The following is a 15,321-nucleotide window of genomic DNA, read 5'->3' as shown; positions in this document are numbered from 1 at the left end:
GTGCCAGTGCACTCTCTGGACTCACTGCACTGCATCCCCAGTGGTGCCAGGGCACTCTCCGGACTCACTGCAGTTCATCCGCAGTGGTGCCAGTGCACTCTTTCGAGTCACTGCACTGCATCCCCATTAGTGCCAGTGCATTCTCTGGACTCATTGCAGTGCATCCCCAGTGGTGCCAGTGCACTCTCTAGACTCACTGCAGTGCATACCCAGTGGTGCCAGTGCACTCTCTTTGGACTCACTGCAGTGCATCCCCAGTGGTGCCAGTGCACTCTCTGGACTCACTGCACTGCATCCCCAGTGGTGCCAGTGCACTCTCTGGACTCACTGCAGTGGATCCCCAGTGGTTCCAGTGCACTCTCTGGACTCACTGCACTGCATCCCCAGTGGTGCCAGTGCACTCTCTGCACTCACTGCACTGCATCCCCAGTGTTCCCAGAGCACTCTCTGGACTCAGCGAGGTGCATCCCCAGAAGTGCCAGTGCACTCTCTGGACTCACTGCAGTGCATCCCCAGTGGTGCCAGTGCACTCTCTGGACTCACTGCAGTGCAGCCCCTGAGGTGCCAGTGCACTCTCTGGACTCACTGGACTGCATCCCCAGTGGTGCCAGTGCACTCTCTGAACTCACTGCACTGCATCCCCAGTTTTGCCAGTGCACTCTCTGGACTCACTGCAGTGCATCCCCAGTGGTGCCAGTGCACTCTCTGGACTCACAGCACTGCATCCCCAGGGGTGCCAGTTCACTCTCTGGTGTCACTGCACTGCATCCCCAGTGGTGCCTGAGCAGTCTCTGGACTCACTGCACTGCATCCCCAGTGATGCCAGTGCACTCTCTGGACTCACTGAACTGCATCCCCAGTGGTGCCAGTGCACTCTCTATGCTCACTGCACTACATCCCCAGTGGTGCCTGTGCAGTCTCTGGACTCACTGCACTGCATCCCCAGTGATGCCAGTGCACTCTCTGGACTCACTGCAGTGCAGCCCCTGAGGTGCCAGTGTACTCTCTGGACTCACTGCACTGCATCCCCAGTGGTGCCTGTGCAGTCTCTGGACTCACTGCACTGCATCCCCTGTGGAGCCAGTGCACTCTCTGGACTCACTGCAGTGCAGCCCCTGAGGTGCCAGTGCAGTCTCTGCACTCATTGCACTGCATCCCCAGTGGTGCCAGTGCACTCTCTGGACTCACTGCACTGCATCCCCTGTGGAGCCAGTGCACTCTCTGGACTCACTGCAGTGCAGCCCAGTGGTGCCAGTGCACTCTCTGGACTCACTGCACTGCATCCCCAGTTGTGCCAGTGCACTCTCTGGACTCACTGCACTGCATCCCCAGTGGTGCCAGTGCACTCTCTGGACTCACTGCACTGCATCCCCAGGGGTGCCAGTACACTCTCTGGCGTCACGGCACTGCATCCCCAGTGGTGCCTGTGCAGTCTCTGGACTCACTGCAGTGCATCCCCAGTGATGCCAGTGCACTCTCTGGACTCACTGCACTGCATCCCCAGTGGTGCCAGTGCACTCTCTGGACTCACTGCACTGCATCCCCAGTGGTGCCTGTGCACTCTGTGGACTCACTGTACTGCATCTCCAGTGGTGCCAGTGTACTCTCTGCACTCACTGCACTGCATCCCCAGTGGTGCCAGTGCAATCTCTGTACTCACTGCACTGCATCCCCAGTGGTTCAAGTGCACTCTCTGGACTCACGGCACTGCATCACCAGTGGTGCCAGAGCACTCTCTGGACTCACTGCAGTGCATCCCCAGTGGTGCCAGTGCACTCTCTGGACTCACTGCACTGCATCGCCAGTGGTGCCAGTGCACTCTCTGCACTCACGGCACTGCATCCCCAGTGGTGCCCGTGCACACTCTGGACTCACTGCACTGCATCCCCAGTGGTGCCAGTGCACTCTCTGGACTCACTGCAGTGCATCCCCAGTGGTGCCAGTGCACTCTCTGGACTCACTGCACTGCATCCCCAGTGGTGCCTGTGCAGTCTCTGGACTCACTGCACTGCATCCCAAGTGATGCCAGTGCACTCTCTGGACTCACTGCAGTGCAGCCCCTGAGGTGCCAGTGTACTCTCTGGACTCACTGCACTGCATCCCCAGTGGTGCCAGTGCACTCTCTGCACTCACGGCACTGCATCCCCAGTGGTGCCCGTGCACTCTCTGGACTCACTGCAGTGCATCCCCAGTGGTGCCAGTGCACTCTCTGGACTCACTGCAGTGCATCCCCAGTGGTGCCAGTGCACTCTCTGGAGTCACAGCACTGCATCCCCAGAGGTGCCTCTGCACTCTCTGGACTCACTGCAGTGCATCCCCAGTGGTGCCAGTGCACTCTCTGGACTCACTGCACTGCATCCCCAGTGATGCCAGTGCACTCTCTGGACTCACTGCACTGCATCCGCAGTGGTGCCAGTGCACTCTCTGGAGTCACTGCAGTGCATCCCCAGTGGTGCCAGTGCACTCTCTGAAATCACTGCACTGCATCCCCAGTGGTGCCAGTGCACTCTCTGGACTCACTGCAGTGCATCCCCAGTGGTGCCAGTGCACTCTCTGGAATCACTGCAGTGCATCCCCAGTGGTGCCACTGCACTCTCTGGAGTCACTGCAGTGCATCCCCAGTGGTGCCAGTGCACTCTCTGGACTCACTGCATTGCATCCCCAGTGGTGCCAGTGCACTCTCTGGACTCACTGCACTGCATCCCCAGTGGTGCCACTGCACTCTCTGGACTCACTGCACTGCATCACCATTGGTGCCAGGGCACTCTCCGGACTCACTGCAGTGCATCCCCAGTGGTGCCCGTGCACTCTCTGGACTCACTGCAGTGCATCCCCAGTGGTGCCAGTGCACTCTGTGGACTCAATGCAGTGCAACCCCAGTGGTGCCAGTGCACTCTCTGCACTCAATGCACTGCATCCCCGGTGGTGCCAGTGCACTCTCTGGAGTCACTGCACTGCATCCCCAGTGGTGCCAGTGCACTCTCTGGACTCACTGCAGTGAATCCCCAGTGGTGCCAGTGCACTCTCTGGACTCATTGCAGTGCATCCCCAGTGGTGCCAGTACACTCTCTGGACTCACTGCACTGCATCCCCAGTGGTGCCAGTGCACTCTCTGGACTCACTGCAGTGAATCCCCAGTTGTGCCAGTGCACTCTCGGGACTCACTGCACTGCATCCCCAGTGGTGCCAGTACACTCTCTGGACTCACTGCACTACATCCCCACTGGTGCCAGTGCACTCTCTGGAGTCACTGCAATGCATCCCCTGTGGAGCCAGTGCAGTCTCTGCACTCACTGCAGTGCATCTCCAGTGGTGCCAGTGCACTCTCTGGACTCACTGCAGTGCATCCCTACTGGTGCCTGTGCACTCTCTGGACTCACTGCACTGCATCCCCAGTGGTGCCAGTGCACTCTCTGTAGTCACTGCGCTGCATTCCCAGTGGTGCCAGTGCACTCTCTGGATTCACTGCACTGCCTCCCCAATGGTGACAGTGCACTCTCTGGACTCACTGCACTGCACCACCAGTGGTGCCAGTGCACTCTCTGGACTCACTGCAGTGTATCCCCTGTGGTGCCAGGGCACTCTGTGCACTCACTGCACTGCATCCCCAGTGGTGCCAGTGCACTCTCTGGACTAACTGCAGTGGATCCCCAGTGGTGCCAGTGCACTCTCTGGAGTCACTGCACTGCATCAACAGTGGTGCCAGTGCACTCTCTGGACTCACTGCAGTGCATCCCCAGTGGTGCCAGTGCACTCTCTGGACTCACTGCACTGCATCCCCAGTGGGGCCAGTGCACTCTCTGGACTCACTGCACTGCATCCCCAGTGGTGCCAGTACACTCTCTGGACTCACTGCACTGCATCCCCAGTGGTGCCAGTGCACTCTCTGGACTCACTGCACTGCATCAACAGTGCTGCCAGTGCACTCTCTGGACTCACTGCACTGCATCCCCAGTGGTGCCAGTGCACTCTCTGGACTCACTGCATTGAATCCCCGCTGGTGCCAGTGCACTCTCTGGACTCACTGCACTGCATCCCCAGTGGTGCCAGTTCACTCTCTGGACTCACTGCACTGCATCCCCAGTGGTGCCAGTGCACTCTCTGGACTCACTGCACTGCATCCCCAGTGGTGCCAGTGCACTCTCTGGACTCACTGCAGTGCATCCCCAGTGGTGCCAGTGTAGTCTCTGGACTCACTGCACTGCAACCCCAGTGGTGCCAGTGCAATCTCAGGACTCACAGCAGTGCAGCTCCAGTTGGTGCCAGTGCACTACCTGGACTCACTGCACTGCATCCCCAGTGGTGCCAGTGCACTCTCTGGACTCACTGCAGTGCATCACCAGTGGTGCCAGTGCACTCTCTGGACTCACTGCAGTGCATCCCTTGTGGTGCCATTGCACTCTCTGGACTCACTGCAGTGCATCCCCAGTGGTGCCAGTGCACTCTCTGGACTCCCTGCACTGCATCCCCAGTGGTGCCAGTGCACTCTCTGCACTCACTGCACTGCATCCCCAGTGGTGCCAGTGCACTCTCTGGACTCACTGCACTGCATCCCCAGTGGTGCCAGTGCACTCTCTGGACTCACTGCACTGCATCAACAGTGGTGCCAGTGCACTCTCTGGACTCACTGCACTGTATCCCCAGGGTGCCAGTTTACTCTCTGGACTCACTGCAGTGCATCCCCAGTGGTGCCACTGCACTCTCTGGACTCAGTGCACTGCATCCCCAATGGTGCCAGTGCCCTCTCTGGACTCACTGCAGTGCATCACCTTTTGTGCCAGTTTAGTCTCTGGACTCACTGCAGTGCATCCCCAGTGGTGCCAGTGCACTCTCTGGACTCAGTGCACTGCATCCCCAATGGTGCCAGTGCCCTCTCTGGACTCACTGCAGTGCATCCCCTTTTGTGCCAGTGCACTCTCTGGACTCACTGAACTGCATCCCCAGTGGTGCCTGTGCACTCTCTGGACTCACTGCACTGCATCACCAGTGGTGCCACTGTAGTCTCTGGACTCACTGCAGTGCATCCCCAGTGGTGCCAGTGCAATCTCAGGACTCACTGCAGTGCAGCTCCAGTTGGTGCCAGTGCACTCTCTGGAGTCACTGCAGTGCATCCACAGTGGTGCCAGTGCACTCTCTGGACTCACTGCAGTGAATCCCCAGTGGTGGCAGTGCACTCTCTGGAGTCACTGCAGTGTATCCCCAGTCGTGCCAGTGCACTCTCTGGACTCACTGAACTGCATCCCCAGTGGTGCCAGAGCACTCTCTGGACTCAATGCAGTGCATCCCCAGTGGTGCCAGTGCACTCTCTGGACTCACTGCACTGCATCGCCAGTGGTGCCAGTGTACTCTCTGCACTCACGGCACTGCATCCCCAGTGGTGCCCGTGCACTCTCTGGACTCACTGCACTGCATCCCCAGTGGTGCCAGTGCACTCTCTGGACTCACTGCAGTGCATCCCCAGTGGTGCCAGTGCACTCTCTGGAGTCACAGCACTGCATCCCCACTGGTGCCTCTGCACTCTCTGGACTCACTGCAGTGCATCCCCAGTGGTGCCAGTGCACTCTCTGGACTCACTGCACTGCAACCCCAGTGGTGCCAGTGCACTCTCTGGACTCACTGCACTGCATCCGCAGTGGTGCCAGTGCACTCTCTGGAGTCACTGCACTGCATCCCCAGTGGTGCCAGTGCACTCTCTGGACTCACTGCAGTGCATCCCCAGTGGTGCCAGTGCACTCTCTGGAATCACTGCAGTGCATCCCCAGTGGTGCCAGTGCACTCTCTGGACTCACTGCAGTGCATCCCCAGTGGTGCCAGTGCACTCTCTGGACTCACTGCATTGCATCCCCAGTGGTGCCAGTGCACTCTCTGGACTCACTGCACTGCATCCCCAGTGGTGCCACTGCACTCTCTGGACTCACTGCACTGCATCCCCAGTGGTGCCAGGGCACTCTCCGGACTCACTGCAGTGCATCCCCAGTGGTGCCCGTGCACTCTCTGGACTCACTGCAGTGCATCCCCAGTGGTGCCAGTGCACTCTCTGCACTCAATGCACTGCATCCCCAGTGGTGCCAGTGCACTCTCTGGAGTCACTGCACTGCATCCCCAGTGGTGCCAGTGCACTCTCTGGACTCACTGCAGTGAATCCCCGGTGGTGCCAGTGCACTCTCTGGACTCATTGCAGTGCATCCCCAGTGGTGCCAGTGCACTCTCTGGACTCACTGAACTGCATCCCCAGTGATGCCAGTGCACTCTCGGGACTCACTGCACTGCATCCCCAGTGGTGCCAGTGCACTCTCTGGACTCACTGCACTGCATCCCCACTGGTGCCAGTGCACTCTCTGGACTCACTGCAATGCATCCCCTGTGGAGCCAGTGCACTCTCTGGACTCACTGCAGTGCATCCCTACTGGTGCCTGTGCACTCTCTGGACCCACTGCACTGCATCCCCAGTGGTGCCAGTGCACTCTCTGTAGTCACTGCGCTGCATTCCCAGTGGTGCCAGTGCACTCTCTGGATTCACTGCACTGCCTCCCCAATGGTGACAGTGCACTCTCTGGACTCACTGCACTGCACCACCAGTGGTGCCAGTGCATCTCTGGACTCACTGCAGTGTATCCCCTGTGGTGCCAGGGCACTCTGTGGACTCACTGCACTGCATCCCCAGTGGTGCCAGTGCACTCTCTGGACTAACTGCAGTGGATCCCCAGTGGTGCCAGTGCACTCTCTGGAGTCACTGCACTGCATCAACAGTGGTGCCAGTGCACTCTCTGGAGTCACTGCAGTGCATCCCCAGTGGTGCCAGTGCACTCTCTGGACTCACTGCAGTGCATCCCCAGTGGTGCCAGTGCACTCTCTGGACTCACTGCACTGCATCCCCAGTGGGGCCAGTGCACTCTCTGGACTCACTGCATTGCATGAACAGGGGTGCCAGTGCACTCTCTGGACTCACTGCACTGCATCCCCAGTGGTGCCAGTGTAGTCTCTGGACTCACTGCCGTGCATCCCCAGTGGTGCCAGTGCAATCTCAGAACTCACTGCAGTGCATCCCCAGTGGTGCCAGTGCAGTCTCTGGACTCACTGCACTGCATCCCCAGTGGTGCCAGTGCACTCTCTGGACTCACTGTAGTGCATCCCCAGTGGTGGCAGTGCACTCTCTGGAGTCACTGCAGTGTATTCCCAGTGGTGCCAGTGCACTCTTTGGACTCACTGAACTGCATCCCCAGTGGTGCCAGAGCACTCTCTGGACTCACTGCAGTGCATCCCCAGTGGTGCCAGTGCACTCTCTGGACTCACTGCACTGCATCGCCAGTGGTGCCAGTGCACTCTCTGCACTCACGGTACTGCAACACCAGTCGTGCTAGTGCACTCTCTGGACTCATTGCACTGCATCCCCAGTGGTGCCAGTGCACTCTCTGGACTCACTGCAGTGCATCCCCAGTGGTGCCAGTGCACTCTCTGGACTCACTGCACTGCATCCCCGGTGCTGACAGTGCACTCTCTGGACTCACTGCATTGCATCTCCAGTGGTGCCAGTGCACTCTCTGGACTCATTGCACTGCATCCCCAGTGGTGCCAGTGCACTCTCTGGACTCACTGCACTGCATCCCCAGTGGTGCCAGTGCACTCTCTTTGGACTCACTGCAGTGCATCCCCAGTGGTGCCAGTGCACTCTCTGGACTCACTGCAGTGCATCCCCAGTGGTTCCAGTGCACTCTCTGGACTCACTGCACTGCATCCCCAGTGGTGCCAGTGCACTCTCTGCACTCACTGCACTGCATCCCCAGTGTTCCCAGAGCACTCTCTGGACTCACCGAGGTGCATCCCCAGAAGTGCCAGTGCACTCTCTGGACTCACTGCAGTGCATCTCCAGTGGTGCCAGTGCACTCTCTGGACTCACTGCAGTGCAGCCCCTGAGGTGCCAGTGCACTCTCTGGACTCACTGGACTGCATCCCCAGTGGTGCCAGTGCACTCTCTGAACTCACTGCACTGCATCCCCAGTTTTGCCAGTGCACTCTCTGGACTCACTGCAGTGCATCCCCAGTGGTGCCAGTGCACTCTCTGGACTCACAGCACTGCATCCCCAGGGGTGCCAGTTCACTCTCTGGTGTCACTGCACTGCATCCCCAGTGGTGCCTGAGCAGTCTCTGGACTCACTGCACTGCATCCCCAGTGATGCCAGTGCACTCTCTGGACTCACTGAACTGCATCCCCAGTGGTGCCAGTGCACTCTCTATGCTCACTGCACTACATCCCCAGTGGTGCCTGTGCAGTCTCTGGACTCACTGCACTGCATCCCCAGTGATGCCAGTGCACTCTCTGGACTCACTGCAGTGCAGCCCCTGAGGTGCCAGTGTACTCTCTGGACTCACTGCACTGCATCCCCAGTGGTGCCTGTGCAGTCTCTGGACTCACTGCACTGCATCCCCTGTGGAGCCAGTGCACTCTCTGGACTCACTGCAGTGCAGCCCCTGAGGTGCCAGTGCACTCTCTGGACTCACTGCACTGCATCCCCAGTGGTGCCAGTGCACTCTCTGGACTCACTGCACTGCATCCCCTGTGGAGCCAGTGCACTCTCTGGACTCACTGCAGTGCAGCCCAGTGGTGCCAGTGCACTCTCTGGACTCACTGCACTGCATCCCCAGTTGTGCCAGTGCACTCTCTGGACTCACTGCAGTGTATCACCAGTGGTGCCAGTGCACTCTCTGGACTCACTGCACTGCATCCCCAGGGGTGCCAGTACACTCTCTGGCGTCACGGCACTGCATCCCCAGTGGTGCCTGTGCAGTCTCTGGACTCACTGCAGTGCATCCCCAGTGATGCCAGTGCACTCTCTGGACTCACTGCACTGCATCCCCAGTGGTGCCAGTGCACTCTCTGGACTCACTGCACTGCATCCCCAGTGGTGCCTGTGCACTCTGTGGACTCACTGTACTGCATCTCCAGTGGTGCCAGTGTACTCTCTGCACTCACTGCACTGCATCCCCAGTGGTGCCAGTGCAACCTCTGTACTCACTGCACTGCATCCCCAGTGGTTCAAGTGCACTCTCTGGACTCACGGCACTGCATCACCAGTGGTGCCAGAGCACTCTCTGGACTCACTGCAGTGCATCCCCAGTGGTGCCAGTGCACTCTCTGGACTCACTGCACTGCATCGCCAGTGGTGCCAGTGCACTCTCTGCACTCACGGCACTGCATCCCCAGTGGTGCCCGTGCACTCTCTGGACTCACTGCACTGCATCCCCAGTGGTGCCAGTGCACTCTCTGGACTCACTGCAGTGCATCCCCAGTGGTGCCAGTGCACTCTCTGGAGTCACAGCACTGCATCCCATGTGGTGCCTCTGCACTCTCTGGACTCACTGCACTGCATCCCCAGTGGTGCCAGTGCACTCTCTGGACTCACTGCACTGCATCCCCAGTGATGCCAGTGCACTCTCTGGACTCACTGCACTGCATCCGCAGTGGTGCCAGTGCACTCTCTGGACTCACTGCACTGCATCGCCAGTGGTGCCAGTGCACTCTCTGCACTCACGGCACTGCATCCCCAGTGGTGCCCGTGCACTCTCTGGACTCACTGCAGTGCATCCCCAGTGGTGCCAGTGCACTCTCTGGACTCACTGCAGTGCATCCCCAGTGGTGCCAGTGCACTCTCTGGACTCACAGCACTGCATCCCCAGTGGTGCCTCTGCACTCTCTGGACTCACTGCAGTGCATCCCCAGTGGTGCCAGTGCACTCTCTGGACTCACTGCACTGCATCCCCAGTGATGCCAGTGCACTCTCTGGACTCACTGCACTGCATCCGCAGTGGTGCCAGTGCACTCTCTGGAGTCACTGCACTGCATCCCCAGTGGTGCCAGTGCACTCTCTGAAATCACTGCACTGCATCCCCAGTGGTGCCAGTGCACTCTCTGGACTCACTGCAGTGCATCCCCAGTGGTGCCAGTGCACTCTCTGGAATCACTGCAGTGCATCTCAAGTGGTGCCACTGCACTCTCTGGAGTCACTGCAGTGCATCCCCAGTGGTGCCAGTGCACTCTCTGGACTCACTGCATTGCATCCCCAGTGGTGCCAGTGCACTCTCTGGACTCACTGCACTGCATCCCCAGTTGTGCCACTGCACTCTCTGGACTCACTGCACTGCATCACCATTGGTGCCAGGGCACTCTCCGGACTCACTGCAGTGCATCCCCAGTGGTGCCCGTGCACTCTCTGGACTCACTGCAGTGCATCCCCAGTGGTGCCAGTGCACTCTGTGGACTCAATGCAGTGCAACCCCAGTGGCGCCAGTGCACTCTCTGCACTCAATGCACTGCATCCCCAGTGGTGCCAGTGCACTCTCTGGACTCACTGCACTGCATCCCCAGTGGTGCCAGTGCACTCTCTGGACTCACTGCAGTGAATCCCCAGTGGTGCCAGTGCACTCTCTGGACTCACTGCAGTGAATCCCCAGTGGTGCCAGTGCACTCTCTGGACTCACTGCACTGCATCCCCGGTGCTGACAGTGCACTCTCTGGACTCACTGCATTGCATCTCCAGTGGTGCCAGTGCACTCTCTGGACTCACTGCACTGCATCCCCAGTGGTGCCAGTGCACTCTCTGGACTCACTGCACTGCATCCCCAGTGGTGCCAGGGCACTCTCCGGACTCACTGCAGTTCATCCGCAGTGGTGCCAGTGCACTCTTTCGAGTCACTGCACTGCATCCCCATTAGTGCCAGTGCATTCTCTGGACTCATTGCAGTGCATCCCCAGTGGTGCCAGTGCACTCTCTAGACTCACTGCAGTGATCCCCAGTGGTGCCAGTGCACTCTCTTTGGACTCACTGCACTGCATCCCCAGTGGTGCCAGTGCACTCTCTGGACTCACTGCACTGCATCCCCAGTGGTGCCAGTGCACTCTCTGGACTCACTGCAGTGGATCCCCAGTGGTTCCAGTGCACTCTCTGGACTCACTGCACTGCATCCCCAGTGGTGCCAGTGCACTCTCTGCACTCACTGCACTGCATCCCCAGTGTTCCCAGAGCACTCTCTGGACTCACCGAGGTGCATCCCCAGAAGTGCCAGTGCACTCTCTGGACTCACTGCAGTGCATCCCCAGTGGTGCCAGTGCACTCTCTGGACTCACTGCAGTGCAGCCCCTGAGGTGCCAGTGCACTCTCTGGACTCACTGGACTGCATCCCCAGTGGTGCCAGTGCACTCTCTGAACTCACTGCACTGCATCCCCAGTTTTGCCAGTGCACTCTCTGGACTCACTGCAGTGCATCCCCAGTGGTGCCAGTGCACTCTCTGGACTCACTGCACTGCATCCCCAGGGGTGCCAGTTCACTCTCTGGTGTCACTGCACTGCATCCCCAGTGGTGCCTGAGCAGTCTCTGGACTCACTGCACTGCATCCCCAGTGATGCCAGTGCACTCTCTGGACTCACTGAACTGCATCCCCAGTGGTGCCAGTGCACTCTCTATGCTCACTGCACTACATCCCCAGTGGTGCCTGTGCAGTCTCTGGACTCACTGCACTGCATCCCCAGTGATGCCAGTGCACTCTCTGGACTCACTGCAGTGCAGCCCCTGAGGTGCCAGTGTACTCTCTGGACTCACTGCACTGCATCCCCAGTGGTGCCTGTGCACTCTCTGGACTCACTGCACTGCATCCCCTGTGGAGCCAGTGCACTCTCTGGACTCACTGCAGTGCAGCCCCTGAGGTGCCAGTGCACTCTCTGGACTCACTGCACTGCATCCCCAGTGGTGCCAGTGCACTCTCTGGACTCACTGCACTGCATCCCCTGTGGAGCCAGTGCACTCTCTGGACTCACTGCAGTGCAGCCCAGTGGTGCCAGTGCACTCTCTGGACTCACTGCACTGCATCCCCAGTTGTGCCAGTGCACTCTCTGGACTCACTGCAGTGCATCACCAGTGGTGCCAGTGCACACTCTGGACTCACTGCATTGCATCCCCAGTGGTGCCAGTGCACTCTCTGGACTCACTGCACTGCATCCCCAAGGTGCCAGTGCACTCTCTGGACTCAACTGCACTGCATCCCCAGTGGTGCCAGTGGACTCTGTGTACTCACTGCACTGCATCCCCAGTGGTGCCAGTGCACTCTCTGGACTCACTGCACTGCATCCCCAGTGGTGCCAGTGCACTCTCTGGACTCACTGCACTGCATCCCCAGGGGTGCCAGTACACTCTCTGGCACTCACTGCACTGCATCCCCAGTGGTGCCTGTGCAGTCTCTGGACTCACTGCACTGCATCCCCAGTGGTGCCAGTGCACTCTCTGGACTCACTGCACTGCATCCCCAGTGGTGCCTGTGCAGTCTCTGCACTCACTGATCTGCATCCCCAGTGGAGCCAGTGCACTCTCTGGACTCACTGCCGTGCATTCCCAGTGGTGCCAGTGCAGTCTCTGCACTCACTGCACTGCATCCCCAGTGGTGCCAGTGCACTCTCTGGACTCACTGCACTGCATCCCCAGTCGTGCCAGTGCACTCTCTGGACTCACTGCACTGCATCCCCAGTGGTGCCAGTGCACTCTCTGGACTCACTGCACTGCATCCCCAGGGGTGCCAGTACACTCTCTGGCGTCACTGCACTGCATCCCCAGTGGTGCCTGTGCAGTCTCTGGACTCACTGCACTGCATCCCCAGTGATGCCAGTGCACTCTCTGGACTCACTGCACTGCATCCCCAGGGGTGCCAGTACACTCTCTGGCGTCACTGCACTGCATCCCCAGTGGTGCCTGTGCAGTCTCTGGACTCACTGCACTGCATCCCAAGTGATGCCAGTGCACTCTCTGGACTCACTGCAGTGCAGCCCCTGAGGTGCCAGTGTACTCTCTGGACTCACTGCACTGCATCCCCAGTGGTGCCAGTGCACTCTCTGGACTCACGGCACTGCATCACCAGTGGAGCCAGTGCACTCTCTGGACTCACTGCACTGCATCCCCAGTGGTGCCAGTGCACTCTCTGGACTCACTGCAGTCCATCACCAGTGGTGCCAGTTCACTCTCTGAGTCACTGCACTGCATTCCCAGTGGTGCCAGTGCACTCTCTGGACTCACTGCAGTGCATCCCCAGTGGTGCCAGTGCACTCTCTGGACTCACTGCACTGCAACCCCAGTGGTGCCAGTGCACTCTCTGGACTCACTGCAGTGCACCCCCACTGGTTCCAGTGCACTCTCTGGACTCACTGCACTGCATCCCCAGTGGTGCCAGTGCACTCTCTGGACTCACTGCACTGCATCCCCAAGGTGCCAGTGCACTCTCTGGACTCAACTGCACTGCATCCCCCGTGGTGCCTGTGCAGTCTCTGGACTCACTACAGTGCATCCCCAGTGGTGCCAGTGCACTCTCTGCACTCACTGCAGTGCATCCCCAGTGGTGCCAGTGCACTCTCTGGACTCACCGGGGTGCATCCCCAGTGGTGCCAGTGCACTCTCTGGACTCTCTGCACTGCATCCCCAGTGGTGCCAGTGCACTCTCTGGACTCACTGCAGTGCATTCCCAGTGGTGCCAGTGCACTCTCTGGACTCACTGCAGTGCATCCCCAGTGGTGCCAGTGCACTCTCTGGAATCACTGCAGTGCATCCCCTGTGGTGCCAGTGCACTCTCTGGAGTCACTGCACTGCATCCCCAGTGGTGCCAGTACACTGTCTGTAGTCACTGCGCGGCATTCCCAGTGGTGCCAGTGCACTCTCTGGACTCACTGCAGTGCATCCCCAGTGGTGCCAGTGCACTGTCTGGACTCACTGCAGTTTATCCCCAGTGGTGCCACTGCACTCTCTGGACTCACTGCACTGCATCACCATTGGTGCCAGGGCACTCTCTGGACTCACTGCAGTGCATCCCCAGTGGTGCCAGTGCACTCTCTGGACTCACTGCACTGCATCCCCAGTGGTGCCAGTGCACTCTCTGGACTCACTGCACTCCATCCCCAATGGTGCCAGTACACTCTCTGGACTCACTGCACTGCATCCCCAGTGGTGCCAGTGCACTCTCTGGACTCACTGCACTGCATCCCCAGTGGTGCCAGTGTAGTCTCTGGACTCACTGCAGTACATCCCCAGTGGTGCCAGTGCAATCTCGGGACTCACTGTAGTGCAGATCAGTGGTGCCAGAGCACTCTCTGGACTCACGGCACTGCATCCCCAGTGGTGCCAGTGCACTCTCTGGACTCACTGCACTGCATCCCCAGTGGTGCCAGTGCACTCTCTGGAATCACTGCAGTGCATCCCCTGTGGTGCCAGTGCACTCTCTGGAGTCACTTCACTGCATCCCCAGTGGTGCCAGTGCATTCTATAGACTCATTGCAGTGCATCCCCAGTGGTGCCAGTGCACTCTCTGGACTCACTGCAGTGCATCCCCAGTGGTGCCAGTGCACTCTCTGGACTCACTGCACTGCAACCCCAGTGGTGCCAGTGCACTCTCTGGACTCACTGCAGTGCACCCCCACTGGTGCCAGTGCACTCTCTGGACTCACTGCACTGCATCCACAGTGGTGCCAGTGCACTCTCTGGACTCACTGCACTGCATCCCCAAGGTGCCAGTGCACTCTCTGGACTCAACTGCACTGCATCCCCCGTGGTGCCTGTGCAGTCTCTGGACTCACTACAGTGCATCCCCAGTGGTGCCAGTGCACTCTCTGGACTCACTGCAGTGCATCCCCAGTGGTGCCAGTGCACTCTCTGGACTCACTGCACTGCATCCCCAGTGGTGCCAGTGCACTCTCTGGACTCTCTGCACTGCATCCCCAGTGCTGCCAGTGCACTCTCTGGACTCACTGCAGTGCATTCCCAGTGGTGCCAGTGCAGTCTCTGCACTCACTGCAGTGCATCTCCAGTGGTGCCAGTGCACTCTCTTGACTCACTGCACTGCATCCCAACTGGTGCCTGTGCACTCTCTGGACTCACTGCACTGCATCCCCAGTGGTGCCAGTGCACTCTATGTAGTCACTGCGCGGCATTCCCAGTGGTGCCAGTGCACTCTCTGGACTCACTGCACTGCATCCCCAGTGGTGCCAGTGCACTCTCTGGACTCACTGCACTGCATCAACAGTGGTGCCACTGCACTCTCTGGACTCACTGCACTGCATCACCATTGGTGCCAGGGCACTCTCTGGACTCACTGCAGTGCATCCCCAGTGGTGCCAGTGCACTCTCTGGACTCACTGCACTGCATCCCCAGTGGTGCCAGTGCACTCTCTGGACTCACTGCACTCCATCCCCAATGGTGCCAGTACACTCTCTGGACTCACTGCACTGCATCCCCAGTGGTGCCAGTGCACTCTCTGGACTCACTGCACTGCATCCCCAGTGGTGCCAGTGTAG

The sequence above is a fragment of the Anser anser genome (genome assembly GCF_964211835.1).
Source record: "Anser anser genome assembly, chromosome: 15".
Classification (NCBI taxonomy): domain Eukaryota; kingdom Metazoa; phylum Chordata; class Aves; order Anseriformes; family Anatidae; genus Anser; species Anser anser.
The sequence above is the reverse complement of the archived record's forward strand: the minus strand, read 5'-3'. Positions refer to the sequence as shown.